The following is a 19,955-nucleotide window of genomic DNA, read 5'->3' on the forward strand; positions in this document are numbered from 1 at the left end:
TAAAAGCTGAAGCTTTTTAACAAATAGAAACAGTGGATTTTCTTTGCTCTGCAGTAAAGGCCAGAGAAAAGTTTATGGACTTGTCCTTAGGTTTTATGAATGGGATGTGAAAACACCCACTTCCCCTTCCCAGAGGCTGTTTCAGAGAATAACCTCTTTTCTCATTCTACTCATGTTCTAAAGCCTTGCACAAAGCTTGTAATTTATAATTGCTGATTTGACTGAATGTATAATCTTAATCTTAAAGCATTTCAAGTTCTTTCTGGCAACCGCAGGGAGTTTCCAAGTTCCAAAAGGGAATGTTCAGTTTACTTTCATCTTTAATTATCTGGGATGGTGGTTTTAATCCTACTGAAAGAGGTAAGTGTCAATCAAAAGAAAAATCCTGATGGTAAGATAGGGTGGTGAGGGAAGACCAAGTCATGCAGAATGCTAGGTAAGCAGCACTTTACAATTCAACTCCTGTCCTCAGTGCTATCAGAATATCAATAGTTAGGATTTGTTTACTTTTTTCAGATTTACAAGAGATAAATTCCAAACCTCACCATGGTATCCCCTTACTTAAGATGACAAAGTTCATCTGTTTTCATTCAGATGAACCATACTTTTGGGTTATAGGAGAACTTTGGGTAAATCTCTTTCTCCCTCCTAGTTTATAAACAACAGATATTTTTTCTCACAGTCCTGGATGCTGGGAAGTCTGAGGTCAAGATGCCCGCAGATTTGGGTCTGGTGAAGGCTACTTCCTAGTTCATAGATGGCACCTTCTAGCTATGTCCTCACATGATGAACGGGCCTGCATTTTTATGTCTATAGTCATTAATTTTACCTGAAATATGGCAAGTTTCTAGTGTCTTCTCTTGTTTTTTAAATAGCATGTTTTGGTAGCATAATGTTGTCCTAAATTATTTCTTAGGCAACACAGTATCATCTTGACTTATAGCAAATTGAGAAAAGGTGCTAAAGTTCCAGAGCCCATTACAAGGCATCTGAAAACCTCCAAATACCAGGGTAGACTTGGAAACCTCAGAATCTCCTTGTATTTCTTTTCTAGAAGTCTAACAAAGGATTAGAGTCAACCTGGGACCTCAAGAACAATCTGCTCTGGGTACCAACCAGAGTTGAAGAACCTGGAAGGGCAGATGAATTTTTGCAAACTCTAGCACAGTTTAAAACCTCACAGGAGAGAGTGGCAAGTTGTGGTCTCTGAGATCTGATTGCCAGGGTTTGCATTCTAGCTCTGCCACTTACTAGTTGCACAACCTTGGGAAAGTTACTCAACCCCTCTGTGCCTAAGTTTTCTCATCTATGAAATTGGGGAGATAATAATAGCAGAGTTGTTTTGAGGATGGAATTATTTTTAAAAAGCTCAGTTGAGCTTGACGCATAGTAACTATGTATGTTTACAAGGGAAAATCCCAGAGAAGAGAGGGATCAATATAGTCTCAAGCAGGAGTTGTTAAACTGTGGCACACAGGCCAAAGCTGGCCTGCCACACATTTTATGTAAATAAAGTTTTATTGGAACACTCCTATGCCTGTTCATTTATGTATTATCTATGGTTGTTTTTGTGATACAAAAGCAGAGTTTAGTAGCTGTGACAGAGACTGGCCTGCAAAACTTAAAATAGCTACTATTTGGCCCTTTACAGAAAAAGTTTGCAGGCTCTGAACTATAGTCTTCCTTCTGTTGCATTGGTATGTAGTATATTTTCTTTATTCAATAGTAAATGTGTTTGCCACAGATCTGGCAAAAGTGTTTCCAGCTACTCTTTCCCTCTGCAAATGCCTGAGAGTCTGTAGGTCATGAAACTCCCATGAAGCAGCACATTGTACCACCAATGAAGCTGACAGGCTGCCCAGTGTCACAGAATGAATTGTGACTGAATCTTTTGTGGTGGTACTGTGGACCATTGAGACTAATATGAAAATTACCTTCTGAGCATTTATGCAAGATAATTTAATTTTAGAGCTCATAAACAAGATCAGAGTTATGTGGTTTAACAAAAGGTCTCCTTATGTGTATGTGTGCTTGCCAAAAACATGATGAAATCCTGGAACATGGGAAACTGAACATGCGCTTTTAGATTTACATGTGGCAGACAGAATTGACTAGTGTATCTGTTCGTAAATATTACTGCTGCTATTAGGAGGCACTTGGGAAACATGGACAGTTCTATTAAATATAAAAACGATCTCCTCCTTCACTATGGGGCCCTCATCCCAATAAATACACCCACGCCGAAGTCTTTAAAAAGTCTTTTTCTTTTTAAAATTTTATGTTCCATAAGAAACATACTTATCTTTCTCCTGACAACTTGCCTATTCATTTGAACTTGTCCTGGTTCATATTGAAAGCCCATTTCCAATAGGGACTCCTATCTTGAGGCTGCTCTCGCATCATGTCTTACAGAGGCTCTAAAAGCATAGTGGTGCACAAAAACAGTTTAGTATGAGCTAGTCCTGGGCTAAACATTAAATTTGATGTATTTGCCCAACTTTTCCAGGTAAGTTTAGAGTTAAAAACAATCTTTTTTTTTCTTTCAACCAATTTGAAAACACTAGGTTAGGTCCTACCTACATGCCAACTGGAAAATAATCACTAGAGGAAAAAACACTTGACTTAACGTAAAGATATTGAGACACGCATAACCACTCAACAATGAACTGATAATTAGGGACTTGTTTTGTTAGCGTTGAGGACTGATAGTAAATGGGATCAGTTACCAGTTTCATTCAGCAAGGACTTATGTAGAACAGACTCTATGCAAAGCATGTTTGGCCTTGCTTTTTTATATTGGATTAGATATATTGGAACCAAAGTGCCAATAGCGGCCTGTAAGACTCAAGTAAATATATTTTATCAGTTTTAGTTCCCTAAAATAATATACAGAATGTAAGCACTTAATCACTATAAATATGATAACATGTATAAAAAAAGGATAGTATCATCTTATGAAAAATTATATTGTAGAAAACCTCACTTCTAATTAAACGCAGCAGATCAAAATAAGGTATTTTTTTCACTTACACATTGGAAAAGATAAAAAAGAGCTCAATAATATGCCATGTGTTGGGTGTGAGGGGAAATGACTGCTCACAGACACCGTTGATGGAGGTTCAAATTTGGGGCAATTTGGCAGTAGATACGTACATGTATTTCTTTGACTCAGCAGTTCTATTTCTAGGAGTTTGTTATATGGATATACTCACACATGTACAAAGATATATTTACAAGACTGTTCATTGCAGCGTTGTTATAACAATAAAAACCTGTTATAACAACAAAGTCTATAATGTGTCTGTTGTGGATTAAATTATGTGTACTTTAGAATGTGACTGTATTTGGTGGTAAGGCCTTTAAAGAGGCAGTTAAGCTTAAATGAGGTCATAAGGATGAGGCTCTAATCCAATATGGCCACTATCCTTAAAAGAAAGAGGAAGAGACAGCAGAAGCTACTTTGCCATTCAATATTCTAAAGAATTTGAACATGAGTATTCACAGCAGTCTTTATTTTACTGCTTAGATTCTCACAGAAGAAAGAAAACCAAGTCCTAGACAATTGAGACCTAGAAAGGAAAAACATGCCATTTTTTTCTGAAAGATCAAATTTCAGTGGAAATTATTGATTTTATAAGTATTTATTAATACTTAAACTGATAATTCCATCCATAATATAAAATATAATATAACTTAGAAAGGAATAAAGTAATACAAAGAAGGTGTAAGGAAATGATTTAACAGAGACCCTAATTCCAGGGACCTCACCTTATACTGGTAATACTGGAGTCCAGTTAATTTTATCCTAGAGCATGACCACCTAAGACTCTGAAATAACTTAGTGGGGAGTTTCACCTTGTGGTTGAGAGCATGATTTTTAGAATCAGACTATATTAGTTAGGGTCCTAGCTGGAATCAACAGATGCATTCAAATTATTTTAATTTATGAGAGATTTAATTCACAGACTATATATAAGGATGGAGTGAAATCACATTGGATGGTGCAGAACCTCAGAGCTAGCAACAGTATAGCTGTTACTGCCTCTGACTTGAAGTGGTGAAGGAGTGGAGAGACTGGTTCCTGGAATTTGAGGGAGAGAGTCTTGTAGAGAGTGCCATCTTGGGAAGCATATTGGTCTTCAGTTGAGGATATAGACAGCTTGAGGTGACTCCACAGCAGGGAAGCCCAGGGAATAAGAACCTCAGCCTCTGATCTCCTGATTGGCTCCCATTGGATGAATCAACTGGAATCCAGAAGGAAGGACACTGACACCCACGGATGCAGTTTATAGAGGTCGACCACCTGGCACTGCAGTTAGGTGGAGAGTGAACCTGGCAAATGAAGAGGTCGGCACACTGACCCATCTGAATTTGAATCACAGCTTTACTAATTCTTAGCCATGTACCTTTGGGCAAGGTAGTCAGTCATTACACACTTATTTCCTCATATGTAAAATGGTATTGATAATCCTATCCCAAGGGGTTGTTGTAAGGATTAAAAGAACTAATTTATATAAAGCCTTTGGTATGATGCTTCACTCATAGCAATGATCAATATATGCTAGCCACTTCAGTGTCATCTTTGTTGTAAACAGCTCATCACATCCTCCAACGGTCATATTTTTAACACATGCCTGCTTTGGTCTTAGTCTCAGAAGGATCTATCGACTAAGACAAAGATTCCCGTGAGGGGCTGTTTTGATCTCTTGCAGAGGGGAAGTAGCAGCTAGTGCTGTTGCTTTGCCTAGCATTGTGCCTAGTCAGCTAAATCTTGGAAGCCCTAATTTGATTCCTATTAGAGGTCTGACAATTGACAAAATGATATTACTCACCTTTTTTGTTTTTGATTTTTCATTTCCATGAATACATTATATTGTCAGAGAGTGACAATGTTAATATCTACTTGATGGTAATAATTTCTGGAAAGCACATGAGACACAGAATACCACCATGGTAGGCAAAAGCACAGTGACTTTTACACATTAGCTGCCAGGATTCTTGGCACCATTTCTGAAAAACTGTGTGGTGGACTATTTCTGGAACCTAACCATGGATAGTTCATTTTATTTTTGTTTAGAAATATGATGTTTTAAACATGACTTTGGAAAAAACATCTGTGCATCTCATCATAAGCCACAAAATGAGTAGAACATAAAATTTTGTTGAATGGGAAAGCATTAGCTTCTCAACAGTGTATACAGCTTAATCCACAATAGAAAGAAAATACGTGAGAAAAATGTCTTACAGTAACATGTCTTCATAAAATTGTGATTTCTTAGGTTGTGGTTATTTTTATCCTAAAAACCATCCACCAAAACATTAATTTTGGAACATGTAAGATGAGCCCATGAACACTGCATTTTAGCTACTTATTACATACACTCAATTTTTCCATTATAAACAACAGGCCCTTTCTGTGTTTCTTTCGGTTTGATTCTCTCTTCTTATAATATGAAAGTGTCCCCACTGAAATTTGGTCAATGTGGCCAGCCAAATTAGGGACTCACTTTTCTATGTTTTGGGATTCCATTTATCAGTACCTTCTTACCTGTTCATCACTGTAGGAGGAGCATTCAGCCCAGAGATTCTCAGCTCTCTCTCATTTGGCAACACTTTGTCCTGTGATCAGTTCCTATAAGAAATGCCAAGAACAAAGTAGCTTTACCCTGAAGAACAAACTCAATGCATTTCAGGAATAGAGCCTTTAACACGTGATTGTAAGGCATTCTGATTACCACAAGTCCTTTCTGGAATGAAATCCAGCATAGAGAAATAAACTAATACACTAGAAAAAGAATGTTAGAATTTCTTTGTGTCTGTGGAGCATTGATTTAATTATTTCCAATAGTGTTCTGTGGAGAATGTTTTTCTGTTTCCAGAATAATTAAAAATTACCACTGAAATTTTGCCATCTTCACATCGATTTAGGTAATGAAACAGCTATGAGATCTTCATTGGAAGCAGTGTTTACAACCTTTCCTTAATTTTTTAAAATTTAAAAATTTTTGTAGATTCAAGGGTTACATGTGCGATTTGTTACATGGATATATGATATGATGGTGAGGTGTGGGCTCCTAGTGTACCTGTCACCCAAATAGTGAACATTGTACCCAATTGGTAACTTTTTAACCCTTTCCCCCTTCCTACCCCACGCCCCACTTTGGAGTCCCCAGTGTCTATTATTTCCCCCTGTACGTCCATCAACTTTCCTTTTTTGATGATATATTTGGTGCCTCTGCCACTCAGCAGCTGTGATCAACTGGGTCATGATGGAATGGCTTTCTGCCATGAATATTCAGGGAGACTCGCCTGTGCCATGGAGGTTGATGATGGATGGGGGAGCAGGAAGAGCCTGGGATCTTTAGGACCTCGAAGGGAATGGATCGATAGTCGGGTAAGTGAATTATTTTCCAGTGTCATAATAGTGAGGTTTCTTTATATTGCTTTGTGACATTTTCATTGCTCCTTGGATTCTTGATTCTGGAGGAGGAACAAAAGGGTTTTGTTTGTGCCAGATCTCCTTGAGTTAGACATGGCCCATTGGCAGAATGGAGGCTGCACTTGAACTGGGTTCTGAAATTGGATGGGAGCCACTCTACGTGGGTTTTAAAATCAGGTTTCTGGGTCTGTTGGTTCTTCCTCCATCTGGGTTATCCCCCATTCAGAGCTTGGCAAGGGTAAGATTTTGTTCTATATCCCTAAGCTTCTGTGACAACAATATCCCAGGATATCTCCACCCTCCTTCGTACCTTCAAACAGTTACTACAACTGTTTGAATCTCTCTTATAGTAAGAAAATAATCTCACTGAAATTTTGATCAATCTGGCCAGCCAAATCAGAGACTTACTTTTCTATGTTTTGGGATTCCATCCATTAGCACATTGTTATCTGTTCATCACTGTAATAAGGGCAGTCAGCCCAGAGATTCTCTGCTGCTCTCAGCACCCTTGGATTAATGTAAGTCCACATCTTCCCTGCTAGGAGGAGGGCAATTGAAGAAGGAAGTATTTTAATTTTATATTAATTTTTAATTTCAGAGAGTAGTAATAATCCCATTGCCTTTATTAGAATTTTTAAGGGATACATTACCCACTTTCTTTTTTCACTTTAAACAGTAATGTCAGAAAAATATAAGGAAAAACATAAAGATTAGCAATAAAAGTGTGTTTGGCTATTGCAGAATTCTTTTTCTAAAAATTCAGGGCACTTTTTATAACATAATTTCGTATAATGTCACATTTTAAATAAAATCCTATGTCAGTCCCCTCCCCTGCCCCTGCAGTGCGTGCGCGCACACACACACTCACACACACACAATCATCTGCCAAAGGGGAAATCCACTTTGTCCTTAGAAATGGTGGTGGTTTGGTTAACTAAAAATTGAGTCTCATCCAGTGTCAGAGCACCAATGTTGTGGAAAATCAACTCCAGAACAGCATGGAGATATTTCCCAAGTTCACTAAAGTCTTTTGTTTGTTTGTAATGGAAATCTATCGTAGTGACAAAAGCAATCTCCAAACTGTGAATTGATTTTGTTCCAGAAATTCACGTGAAAGCTAGTTGTCAGCGCTCAGAACTCATTTTTCCATATAAGCAATGTTACAGGGTTAGTTCCGTTCCCAGGCTGGCTCCTAAAAGCTTACTTAACACATGCGCAGTTGAACAATGCTGCTCTAAACTCACAGATTATTGGTACTTGAGGGGTTGTCAGAGATCTTCAAATTTAGTAACACTATTAAACTGTACAAAGGATCAGAGAGGTTAAGGCTGTTGCTTAGGGTTATCCAGCAAAGGCAAGACCAGATCCACATCTCCCGACTTTCAAGTCAGTGACCTTTCCACTATACTGTAATTTGTAGAACTGGGCCACTGTTTACCACCTTATATTGGTAAAAAGGTTGCTTGTGAGTAGGTATATATCACTTTAGCACTTAGAAAATACTTTCCCATATATTAGGCTCACAGAGTCTTCACTATAATCCTATGAAGACAGTAGAGGAGATCCTGTTCCCATTTTTAAAGGTAAAGACACTGAAGCTTCAGGAGGTTAAATCAATTGCCCACAGCCACACAATTAGTAAGTAGGGCTCCAACCCAGCTCTTCTGAGCCTGAGGACAGTGTCCACTCCGCTCCTGACCTGCGGCAGCAGTGCAGCCCTCAGGGCTTCACACAGGGTGTCCATGCAGGGAACAGCGCTGGCTGGGCAGGTGGGAGGCTGGGTCAGTCATGGAGATGGGTGGGATCTGCCAAGGTGGGCTGCAGTGTTGATGGGGCTGAAGGTACAAGGAAAGGGCCTGGGAGTGAAGATCCAGGGCTCTGGTGGTTGTACCGCTTAGGGTAGTTTTCAACATCACAATGGGAGGTTGGGAGTTAGTGGTTCTCCCACTTGTTAACTAACTTAAGTTAAGTGAGTAGTAGGAGCTTGAAATAATGGCAAAGTGGGTGAGATGTGCATATTGCTTATATGGTCACATATGTGTATATATGTTGTACATATGTTTATGTCACTTTTGCTTAGAAACTTCCTATACAGGGCCGGGCGCGGTGGCTCACGCCTGTAATCCCAGCACTTTGGGAGGCAGAGGCGGGCGGATCACGAGGTCAGGAGATCGAGACCATCCTGGCCAACACGGTGAAACCCTGTCTCTACTAAAAATACAAAAAAATTAGCTGGGCGTGGTGGCGGTGCCTGTAGTCCCAGCTACTCCGGAGGCTGAGGCAGGAGAATGGCATGAACCTGGGAGGTGGAGCTTGTAGTGAGCCGAGATGGCGCCACTGCACTCCAGCCTGTGGGACCGAGCGAGACTCTGTCTCAAGAAAAAATAAAAAATAAAAATAAAAAAAAAGAAACTGCTTATACATAAAGATCATCTTTAACAGATCATCTGGCATATGGTTGATATTTTTTTGAAAAATTTTCTAAACTGATAAATTTATAATTGTATGTATGACAGAGCAAATCTCTGGGGGGGAAAAAAGTCCCCTGAAAAAGAGAAAGAAAAACTCATTCATAACAGTGCACCTTTACACTGATGTGTGTTCCTGCTGATGTAACACGGTGCTCCACGCATCATCATGCTGGTTAAGAATGCTGGTAGGAGCCTGTGTGGGTTTAGGGGTATGCTATGAGGATTCCTCCTGCTTGTTTGGTAGTAAAGATGGAGTCAGATTCCAATCCACAGCTTGGTAGACTGGACTAGGGATGGAAGAAATCAAGTCCGTAGCAGCAGCCTGTGGTCTGGAGGCTCGCTGCAGAATTGAAAACGGTTTCAGAACAACATCGTATTTTGGTGCCACACACCACATTTCTAAGCATTATGTCGTGTAGGAATTGAATTAGCATTCCTCAGTGCTTAATTTTCATTGTGACAGGTCTGTTTGCTCACTGATGCTTTTAATTTATTACCTTGCTATTGCAAAATGTATCACTCAAAGTTGTTATCTTGTTACTATCAGTAAAGCGAGGGAAAAACCCACATGGCAGGACATGGGACTCATTTCTGAAATGATTGGCAGACTGTGACTGCCTTTTCCTTTATGCCATTCATTTTCCCTCACGATTTCTTTACCCCTCTCTTTCCTTTAATTTTTAATTTTTCTTCTTCTATACTTCTTTTCTTTTCTCTAACTCTTGTCTTTCTCCACCTTCAGACTTCACCTCACTTTCTGCTTATTTTAATGCTTTTTTTTTTCTTTATATAATCATTTCCCTCCCACTCTTTCCTATTCTTATTCTTTGAGTCTCAACATTCTCTCTCATTCCTCTTCCAGAACTCACTCTCAGCTTCCTCCTACCTACTTACTTTCTTTAGTTTATTCACATTTTCTTCTTTGACTATAACATTTCCTAAATTTAATGCTCCTTATTTTTAATTCTGTCTTGAATTGTAAGAAAGAGAGTCTGGTTTTAAGCTTATAGGCAATAACCTAAGATGCTATTAGGAACAGGGGATACTTTTCCAAATCTCCTTGTCTAGGGTTACAGAATCACTTCAATGATTTGGATAAAAGGTAGTATATGAATCCAAAATACTTGTCACATTTGTATTATTAGTACTGCTAATAAGAATTTTATTTAATGATGAGTTACACCGAACTTGCAGGTCTTCCAACTTGGTTATGTATTATTTCAAGCATATATAATAGTTTCTACTCGGGGGAGGCAGCACAATATTGTGGAAAAAACATAGACTTCTGAATTAAACAGGTGTGAATTTGTATCTAGGCTCTGCTCCTAATTGGCACTGTAATGACGGTGAAGTATTGCCATCATTTATTGATTTATTTTTTTGTTAGGAAGCATCTCAAAGCTCACAGAAAAATATATATGAGAACAACTACGTACCCACCCTTTCTCTGCGTCAAATCTTATTTTACCATATTAATTTCAGATCTCTTTCTTTTGTTGAGGATTAACATATCACATTAATTACTAAACTGCTCTGATTTAGAGTTTCTTCAATTCTGAAATGGGTGTAGTCATACTTATATTCCAGAGTCATGAGAATTAAACAGTATGCCAAATCTAAAGTGCTGAAAAACAGTTTCTTCCTTTCTTATGTAAGGAATCATGAAAACATCATTTTAGTGGCATTTTAGACCTCTTATTAATTTTTTAAAAAGATAGAGAACATACTTTTCCTGACTATAGGCAGTCCCTAACCTTGACTTTGTAATTATAAAAATAGAGGTGATTTTCCTAGCACTGACTTTGGAACATACATCAAAATTTAATATTCGCTGAAACCAAGTTTTAAAAAAAATCTTAAAATTTGACAAACATTTGAATTTTCAGGAACAAACAAGTTCCTCATAAATGCATTTTGAAAATAATATTTTCTAGTCACTTGAGTATTTGACTGTAAAAAATGAAAAAGGTACTTTTCCTGGCATATGAGCGCATAAGAGTTGAAACCCAGAGTGAGTTTTCCAGATGCTAAGATGAGAAGTGTTTTCTTTGGTAGCTGATTCTGCAGCAGTAGCAGCTGCCCTAAAATAAGCTGTTGTTCAGGCCAATGAGGAAAGTATGTCCCAGATGGGGAAAGGGTAGCACACTGGGAGGCATGACTGCTAGAAAACCTAGGGTAACAGCTGCCGAGACAATGCCATGGCCATCTGAACCTCGCTGAGCAGCACAGGCTCAGCATTCATTCATATTTATTAAGTGCCTACTAAGTGCCAGGCACGATTCATGCCCTTGGGATACAGAAGTAAAACAACAACAAAAAAACCCTTTTGTCATGGAGCTTACATTCAAGGAGTGGTGTTGAGGACAAAGAGACCACAAATAAAAGAAAGAAGTTAATTATGATACATTAGAAGGCAGTAAGTGCTATGGAGAAAAACGAAGAAGGGGCAGGGGTTAGGAAGTGCTAGGTGGTGGCATGGTTTATAAGAACTGTGGATTAATTTGTTTGTTCATTCATTGGCCAAGAAACATTTGTGGAGCAAACATTTCATTTGGTCGGTGTAGTAACACACGGTCCAGGATCTGAAGATACTTCCGGTCTGGTGGGGAAGTCGGAAGTATGGCAGGGCATGATCAAGGTATGCCATGGGAAGACAGGAGACAGGGCACAGCAACTCTTTCAGGGTCAGGGAAGGATGTCTTGGAAGAGGAGACCATGTTGAGTGATGATAAGGAACAGGATTGCAAGTTGGGAATGAGTGAGGCAAGGAGTCATGCTCAAGGCCTGGCTTCTGCTTGGCCAGCTGGTTGGGGGCGATTCTGTTGCTCGGAGTCAGAGTCAGGGAATGCAGAGGAGCACAGTGGTTTGGGGGATGGCGATCAGTTCTGTTGGATGCCTGTGGGTGTCTAGAAGCAGTCAGATAGATGGGCTCACGGCAGAGAGGTCTGGCCTGGAGAAGCCTCATGGCACAGTGGGAGATGCCCAGTCATGTTATCCAGAGTGTACTGGGTCTTAGGCAGCCCCATTTCCAAGCAGAATGATCTTAGAAGCAAATAGCAGAAAGAGTCTCACAGGCTGCCTGCTGCTCTCTTTCACATGGGATAGCTACAGATCTTCCTATCCCTGCTACTTGTTCCCTTCCTGAGGGCTTACACTCCAGGCTTTAGGATTCATTTTGGGGGAAATTAAGGAGCCCTTATTTAAGAGTTCAGGCAGATTGGCCTTGTTGCCACTCATACTCAGTACCTCAGCACTGAATCAGGTAACCAATGGTCTGTCTTGGTTATAGAATTTAGACCAACACAACATCTAATAACTGGGCCTTTATTATCTTGAGTTCTAAATCCTAGCTTGACAACCTGCCCCAAACTCTTACTCCTTTGAGACTGGTTTTCCATTCTGACCTTGATAGTTCAGTTCCATTTGTTTATGAGCACCTGCTGAGTCCCAGGCAACGAAGGTAACATGCCAGGTGCTGAGATTCAAAAATGAATAAAATATATTCCCTGCCTATATGGCACATATGTGTTTAGTAGGAGAGTTGGTCATATAAGCCTGCAATGATAGTTCTGTATGATTTGATTCAATAATAGCAGAAAGTTCAATGTCCAGAGGAAGCATAGTTCTGCCCAGGGACAGGGGTACCAAAACCCAATTGTGGCCTCAAAGTCATCTGCTACCTGCTGCAAGATGTCACTGCTGGTGGCTGCTGACGTGCCTACCACTCTTCTCCACTCTGCTTTCATGGGATTGGCCCATCAGTGGTTTTAAGTGTCTTATTGGAGTTTAGATACTGTGTTTTGCCAGTTGCCTTCACTGCTTTTCTCTGCTAAATACTTGAACTGTGTAATCTGCCTCCTTGCATTTCTCTGTTCTTCTTTCCCACTTCAACTTCATCTGTAACATACCAGTTTTCTAGTCTAGTAGACTCTGTAGTGATAGCCCTGCTTTCATTCCTGATTATTGATAATTTGATTCTTCTCTTTTTTCCCCGATTAGCCTGGCTAGAGATTTATCAATTTTATTCATCTTCTCAAGGAACCATGTTTGGATTTCTATTTTTCTTTATTGTTGTTCCATTCTCTACTTTATCATTTCAACTCTATTCTTTATCATCTTCTTTATTCATCTTACTTAGGGTTGAATTTGCTCTTCCTTTTCCAGTTTAGGGTGGAAGCTGAGGTCATTCTGAACATGGAAAATTAACATCCATAAATGTTGAAAGTCTTGAATCTGTATCAGAATTTGAATCTAGTTTCCCGGAGTCTCGGTGCAGTGCTCCTTTTATTAAAGCTCCTGATACGGCCATGTATTTGAAAGGAATGGCGAGGAATCTGCATTTCTGATAAGCACAGTATAGTGGTTTAAAAACCTGTCTGCAAATTATTTGACTTAAAAGACTAGGTTAAAAGAGGTGGCACAGCTTCTGACCGACTCTCTTGGGATGAGCCACCATGTTGTAAGGAAGCCCAGGCAACATGGAGAGGCTTGGTGTTGTGGATCTAGCCCCAGCTGAGGTCTCAGCTGACAGCCAATTTCATCCATCGAAGCTGAATCAGTGAACCTTCGGATAGTCCCAGCTTCCAGTCTAAATTGCTCTGAGTGAAGCAGAGATGAGCTGTTCCTGCCAAGTTCTGCCCAAACTGCATTTAAGACACCAACTTTTAGAGTGGGCTTTGATGTAGCAGTAGATAATCAGAATACATAATAAACAAATTTATTGAATATGCTAAAAGTTGTTTATAAAATATTTGAAATCTTGATTTTTTTTTTATAAGGAAGGCAAAGAAAGATAGCAAATCTCTTCCTGCTTGAACTAGAATTAGTCGATTGTCTCTGAATCTGACCCATTAATAACAATCTTTTGAAGAACTTTAAATCCTTCCCAGCTTTTGTACAGGGCCCACTTGTTTATTTGCAGTCAGTCATGCCTATCTGTAAAAGGAATATAATATCACTAAATTTGACAGAAAAATTCAGTCTAGCTTTTTGTGTTTTAAGTTTTTAAGAAATGATCTATTGGCCAGGTGCGGTGGCTCACGCCTGTAATCCCAGCACTTTGGGGGGCAGAGTCGGGTGGATCACGAGGTCAGGAGTTCGAGACCAGCCTGGCCAATGTGGTGAAACCCCGTCTCTACTAAAAATACAAAAATTAGCCGGGTGTGTAGTCCCAGCTACTTGGGAGGCTGAGGCAGGAGAATGGCGTGAACCCAGGAGGCGGTGCTTGCAGTGAGCGGAGATCACGCCCACGCACTCCAGCCTGGGTGATAGAGCGAGACTCCGTCTCAAACAAAACAAAACAAAACAAAAAAAAGATCTATTGAGTTACAATTGACATATAATAAACTTCACACGTTTACAGTATGTACAGATAGTGCTGGTAAGTTTTGGTGTTATGTACACACTGATAAAACCATCAACACAATCAAGATAATGAGCATATCTATCATTCCTCAAAGTTTCCTTGGTGCCCTTTTATAATTGCTCCTTCCTGATTCCCACCCTCATCTTCCCCTTCCTCAGCACAGGCAGCAACACTGATCTGCTTTCTGTCATTGCAGATTAGTTTGCGTTTTCTTGAGTTTCATATATATGAAAGCTTTTTTGTCTTCTTTTTATTTAGCATAATTGTTTTAAGATTTACCCTCATTGTTATGTGTATCATAAGTAAATTCCTTCTCATTGTTCAGGAGTACTTCATTGTAAGCATATATCACAATTGGTTTAATCATTCACCTATTAATTGGCATCTAAATTATTTCCAGTTTTTGGTTATTACAAACAAAGCTGCTGTGAACATTTGTGTACACATCTTTGTATGTATGTACACTGCCTTTTCTCTACGGTAAATATTAATACTTGTGAGTGGAATGACTAGATCACGTGGTAGGTATATATTTTACAAACTGTTTTCCAAATTGAATATACTATTTTACTTTCACACCAGCAGTATATGAGAGGTACTCATTACCACCCCTAATGCTCACTATTGTGGGTCTTTGTAATTCTAGCCATTCTATTTGGTCTGTAGTGCTATCTCTTGTTGTTCTAATTGTATTTACCTAATTACTAATGAGGGTGAGCATCCTTTCATGTACTTATTTGCTACTTGTATATCTTTGATAAAGTGTCTGTTCATGTCTTTTGCCCATATCTATATTTGGTTGTGTGTGTTCTCATTTTAGAATTTTGAGAATTCTTTGTATATTCTGCATACAAGTCTTTTATAAGATATATGTTTTGCAGATATTTTCTCCAAGTCTGTGGCTTTTTAAAAAATCTCAACAGGTTTTAGTTTTTGTGAAGTCTTAATTTATCAACTTGTTGTTTTCTGGATAATACTTTTAGTATTGTATCTAGGAAAACTTTGTCTTACTCAAGGTCATAAAGATTTTCATCTATGTTTTATTCTAGAAGTTTTATAGTTTTTAGTTTTATATTTTGGTCTATCATACTTCTTTCTTTTTGAGATACTGTCTCGCTCTGTTGACCAGGCTGGAGTGCAGTGGCATAATCACTGCTCACTGCAGCTCCGAGTTCCTGGGCTCAAGTGATCTTTCTTAGCCTCCCTAGTAGCTGAGAAAATGTTGAATCCACCTGTGCACCAGTGAAGCCAGCTGGGCTTGAAAAGTTTTGTTTCTTTGTTTTGTTTTTGGTCAGAACATTTAATCTATAAATTAAATTTCTTTAGTATTTATAGGGGTATTCAGGTTATCTGTTTCTTCTTGAGTGAGGTTTGGTAGTTTGTGTCTTTCAAGGAGTATGTTAATTTCATCTAAGTTGTTGAATTTATTGGCATAAAGTTGTTCATAATATTCCCTTATAATCTTTTAAATATGTGTAGACTTTGTAGTGATAGCTCTGCTTTCATTCCTGATTATTGATAATTTGATTCTTCTCTCTTTTTTCCCCGATTAGCCTGGCTAGAGATTTATAAATTTTATTCATCTTCTCAAAGAACCACATTTTGATTTCTATCTATTTTTCTTTATTGTTATTCCATTCTCTACTTTATCATTTCAACTCTATTCTTTATCATCTTCTTTATTCATCTTACTTAGGATTGAATTTGCTCTTCCTTTTCCCGTTTAGGGTGGAAGCTGAGGTAATTGATTCAAAGGTTTTCAAAAAAAAACTTTCTTCGTTTCTCTTTCTCTTATAGGTAGTTAGAGCTACACATTTGACTTCAAGTACTGCTTTAGTGGCATCTCATAATGGGTTCTACTGTGGTTTCTCATCCCTACACCATGGCCTGCAATTTCTCTTGTCAGTAGGCGGGATAAATCACAGGGCTCACTTTATTTGTTTCTCATCTCTCAGGAAGCACCGTCCTTCAGCACCTGATATCCAGTGTCTTGAGAATCATCGTTTCATATATATAGTCTGGTTTTTAAAATTTTTATTCTTTCAGGTAGGAGGGGATAATCTGGTCCCTGTGACTCCATCATAGTTCTTCTGTAGTTTTACATAACGTTCTTATGTATTTTTTGAACAAATACATTAATTTTTAGGCATTGTTTTGATTACTTTATTATTTAGTATATTTGTGCTGACATTTCTCTTTTACCCTTCAGACACCAGACCTGGTATTCCATTCACTGTGAGACAGGTTTCTTTTTTTTTTTTTTTTGAGACAGGGTCTCACTTTGTTGCCCAGGCTGGAGTGCAGTGGTGCAATCTTGGCTCACTGCAACCTCTGCCTTCCAGGTTCAAGCAATTCTCCTGCCTCAGCCTCCTGAGTACCTGGGATTACAGATGCCCACCACTACACCCAGCTAATTTGTGTATTTTTAGTAGGTACGGAGTTTCACCATGTTGGCCAGATTGTTCTGGAACTCCTAACCTCAAGTGATTCACCAGTCTTGGCCTCCCAAAGTGCTGGGATTACAGGTGTGAGCCACCATGCCCGGCTAGCCACAGTGCCCAGTCTAGTTGTTAAACGCTTAAAGACAATTCCTCTCTATTGGAGTTATAACCTTTTAGTTTACTATATAATTTGCTTATTTATTTTATTTATTTGCCTTCTGCCCTACCTCTCCCTACAAGCACTATGAGGAAAAGGATTTTTTCCTGTTTGGTTTCTGCTGAGATTCAGATGCTTGCTCTGCCAGTTTTACTAGCGAGACAATATATGTAACCTCTCTGTGCCTCAAGTTCATCATTTGTAAAGTGGATATAATAATGTCCATCTCGAGGGGTTGTTGTGAAGGTTGAATGTGTTAATATACATGAAACACTTAGAACAGTGCCTGGCACATAGTAAATCATTGCTGTTTGCTGAATTTTTCTCACAAAAGACTGGATAGGGTGACAACAGATGATAAATGCAAGCCCAGCTCTCTCAGATCAGCCATGAGCCAGTGGCCTTTAAAATAGTTTGAAGGGGGTGTACATTGAAGTGATCCACTTAACTACAACTATTAGCTTACATGCAGACATAATAGCTCCCCTTTTCCCAATTAAAAAAATAAATTTTGTATTAGTTTGCTTGAGCTGCCATTAAAAGGAAAAGAAAGCTGCCACAGACTGAGTGGTTTAAACAATAGACATTTATTTTCTCACAGTTCTGGAAGCTAGGAGACAAAGACCAAGGTCCCAAAATCAGGATTTGTTTCTGGTGAAGCCTCTCTTTCTGGTTTGTAGATGGCTGCCTTCTCACTGCATCCTCACATGACATTTCCTCTGTGTTTGTGCAAGGAGGCGGTGGGGCGGGGGGTGGAGTTGGTGGGGGAGGGGTGGGGGGAGAGGGAGAGGGAGGAAGAGAGGGAGAGAAGAAGGGAGGGAGGGGGAGAGGTAGAAAGGGTCGGGGGGAGAGAGAGAGAGAGAGCGCTACGGTGTCTCTTCCTCTTCTTATAAGGACACCTGCCCTATCGGATTAAGGCCCAACTCTTATGACATCATTTAACCTTAATTACCTCTTCAAAGGCCCCATATCTAAATACAGTCATGCTGGGGATTAGGGTCTCAACATACAACTTTTGGGACGACACAGTTCAGCCTATAACAAGTATCGACTATTACATTAGTTAAAGGGCTCTGATGACTTAGAGGAAATGTGTACTAAAAATGCATTCTTTCTGAATCTCAGTTTATTTATCTGAAAAGTGGGGATCTTTGAAATTCTTGTGGTCAGTTGTATTTTGGTATTTAGATAATTTTGATTTTAGAAAGAAAAAAAGTGTATATACTCTAAAGAACGTAAGATGTGACATGCCAGGAGGGCCTAGGGCAGCACTCCCTAATTCAAACATGTGACCTCTGTGACAGCAAAATGTATGACTGTTCACTCTAAGTGGATAAATGAAGATTATTTTTTAAAAATTCATGTTGGTTCAGGTCAAGTTTTATTACAAGAAGAGTTTGCCATATACTAAGGGAAAACATTTGGGTTTCCAGAGCTTTTTGTATTTCAGAATTGTGGATAAGGATTGTGGAGCTTTTATTATAAGGTTTTGGAGAGGATTAAATATGTAAAGTACCTGACATATAATCAGAACTTAATAAGTTATTATTATCATTATTATTAATAGCATCAGCACTATTATTAGTATAATGTTGCAACAGTAGTTACTGTGAGGCTGTAAAACTTAAAGAAATGTGCCTCAGTTTCTCCAATCAGTCTGGCCTAGTTGAACTATGCATTCTGAGTTAGTGAAGGTTTAGACAGAAGTAAGAGGACTGGGAACCCCATGCTCAGTGAGCGGTGGCGTGAAGAGGCTGGTGAATGTGGTGGTGGAGGACAGAGACCTAGGTAACATTAGTTCCCAAAGTAATAATGATGACAGATACATCACAGGTAATTTAAAGCCTGATGCTGGGCCAGGTGTTGTGGTTCATGCTTGTAATCCCAGCACTTTGGGAGGCTAAGGTGGGAGGATCACTTGAGGCCAGGAGTTTGAGACCACCCTGGGCAACAACATAGTGAGACCCCATCTCTACAAAAAATAAAAATAAAAAAAATTAGCCAGGCATGGTAGTGTGCGTCTGTAGTCCCAGCTACTTAGTAGGCTGAGGTAGGAGGACTGCTTGAGCCCAGGAGCTCAAGGCTGCAGTGAGTGGTGATTGTTCCACTGTACTCCCACCTGGGCAGCAGAATGAGACTCTGCCTCAAAACGAAACGAAACAAAACCTAGTGCCCTTGTGGGATGGGAAGGACCTGAGATTTAGTAACAGAATATCTGGGTCCCAGTCTGGGTTTTACTGGCAGTATGATCTTGAACAAGTCACTTAATTGGATTTCAGTTTTATTCTCAGTAAAATGAGGACTGTGATGTAGGCTTTGTCTGCCTCCTAAGGCTAAAGGAAGAGAATGTATCCAGTGAGAGAATGTATGTGGAAGTATTTTGTAACACTGTAATATGTCACAGAAAGAATAGTATTGTCTTGTAAACTTACTCTTTCCTTTGCCTTTTTGGCAAAGGGACCTCAGATTCTCACCCAAGGAAGACGAGTTTATCATAGAGCAATAGTCTGAATTCAAAAGGAACCTTCTCATTTCCTGCCAAATCAACGTTTGGGTTAGATAGAGGCAGGAGAATTCTGTTACTGAAAGCAAGGGCTGGAATACGGGCAGGGATGAGCCTCTGAAACTGAAGTAAAATCAATAAAACAAATAGAAATTCTCGATATTGGCCTCTCTCACTTGATACCTAGCTCATTTCTTGCAAGGTATACCTTCCTCCTCTACTTCTGTATGTTTGTTTATTTATTTATTTATTTATTTATTTCAATGTATGCAAATCAAATTAAGAGCATGATTACTTGGAAAATAGAGAATGTTTGCTGCTCTGTGCATTGGCAGTGTGAATGGCAGTGCCTTCTGCTGCCTTGGATCTTACTTTTTTTTCCTGTTACTGTATCATCAAATTGTTTCACTTGAATTCTTCATGCTACCTCAAGTGCTCTCCTTTGCCTTAATAGGCCCTTGACAGTTAGCCTGGTGTTCTACGAGATACTGGCTTAATTATTAAATGTCCTGTGCAAGGCACCCTGGGGCAGTGGTGGGAGCGTGGGCTTGGAATCCTCAGACCTGGCTGCTCAACCCA

The 19,955-nt window shown here is 39.3% G+C and overlaps 1 long non-coding RNA gene across 1 annotated transcript in view; it reads left to right on the forward strand.

Moving 5' to 3' along the window:
- Window positions 1–6,272, forward strand: part of LOC103222542 (uncharacterized) — a 44,936-nt gene extending 38,664 nt beyond the window's left edge. Inside the window, exon 5 of the long non-coding RNA XR_005234786.2 lies at window positions 6,247–6,272. This is a non-coding gene — a long non-coding RNA (uncharacterized lncRNA). The remainder of the gene's footprint in view (window positions 1–6,246) is intronic.
- The last annotated feature ends 13,683 nt before the right edge of the window (window positions 6,273–19,955 follow it).

This window comes from Chlorocebus sabaeus, chromosome 18, assembly GCF_047675955.1.
Source record: "Chlorocebus sabaeus isolate Y175 chromosome 18, mChlSab1.0.hap1, whole genome shotgun sequence".
Taxonomy (NCBI): Eukaryota; Metazoa; Chordata; class Mammalia; order Primates; family Cercopithecidae; genus Chlorocebus; species Chlorocebus sabaeus.